The following is a 1,552-nucleotide window of genomic DNA, read 5'->3' on the forward strand; positions in this document are numbered from 1 at the left end:
ACGAGGTACACTTTTTTCTCACCCCCACATGGAACCTTTTCAAAGATTGACCACATCATAGGACACAAAGCAAGCCTCTACAGATTCAAAGGCATAGAAACTATATCCAGCATCTTCTCTGACCATGATGGAATTAAACTTGAGTATAATTTCAAAAGAAATCCTCAGAAATTCTCACACACATGGAAACTAAATTATGTACTCCTGAATGACTCCACAACTAATGATGAAATAAAGACTGAAATAAAAAGATTCATGGAAGCCAGTGACAATGAGGACATGAGTTTCCATAATTTTTGGGACACCACTAAAGCAGTCATAAGAGGGAATTTTGTAGCAATTAGTCCACATAAGAGGAAGACGGAAAGAAGGCAAATGTATCACCTAACATCATGGCTCAGAGAATTGAAAAAACAGCAGCAAAAAAAAAAAAAAAAATCTAAAAAACTCCAGGAGAAAGGAAATAAAGATCTGATCAGAAATAAATGAAATAGAAAACAAACATAATATACAGAAAATAAATGAAAGTAAAAGGTGGTTCTTTGAAGGGATAAAAAAAAATCAGTACACCACTAGCAAGACTTAGTAAAAAGAGAGAAAGGAACCAGGTGAATCAAATCTGCAATGAAGCTGGTAATATAAGAACAGACATAGTAGAAATTCAAAACATCATTATAGGATACTTTGAACATCTATATGCTAAGAAACAAGACAATCTGGATGAGATGGACAAATCCCTGGACACATATAACCTACCAAGAATAAGCCAGGAGGATACAGAAAGTCTGAATAGGCCCACAAAAAGCCAGGAGATTGAATCAGTAATAAATAAACTCCCAACAAAGAAAAGCCCTGGCCCTGATAGATTCACCTGTGAATTCTATAAAACTTTCAAAGAAGAGTTAACTCCCATTCTGCTCAAGTTATTTCTAAAGATCCAAAAGGGTGAATCTCTCCCTAATTCATTCTATGAAGCCTCTATCACCCTTATCCTTAAAACTGATAAGGACAGGACAAGGAAGGAAAACTATAGACCAATATCTCTAATGAATATAGATGCAAAGATTCTCAACAAGATACTAGCAAATGGTATTCAACAACTTATAAAAAAAATCATACACCATGATCAGGTAGGCTTTATTCCAGGAATGCAAGGTTGGTTCAACATACGCAAAACCATAAATGTAATACATCATATTAACAGAAATAAAGATAAAAACCATATGGTCATGGGACCAGCAGTTAGTGTAATGGCTATGTCGCTGGACTCCCACGTAGTCGACCGCAGTTCAAGTCTCGGACCCAGTGGCTTAAACTCACGCCGGGCGCATGTGCGTGTGAAAAAAAAGAAAAAAAAAACCATATGGTCATATCAATTGAGGCAGAAAAAGCATTTGATAAGATACAACATCCCTTCATGATAAAGACACTCAGCAAAATCAGCATAGAAAGGCCATTACTCAACACAATAAAAGCTATCTATGAAAAACCCATAGCGAACATCGTCCTGAATGGAGAAAAGTTGAAAGCTTTCACACTAAACACAGTAACA

Source organism: Tupaia chinensis, unplaced genomic scaffold (assembly GCF_000334495.1).
Source record: "Tupaia chinensis unplaced genomic scaffold, TupChi_1.0 Scaffold000138_1, whole genome shotgun sequence".
In the NCBI taxonomy this organism is placed as follows: domain Eukaryota; kingdom Metazoa; phylum Chordata; class Mammalia; order Scandentia; family Tupaiidae; genus Tupaia; species Tupaia belangeri.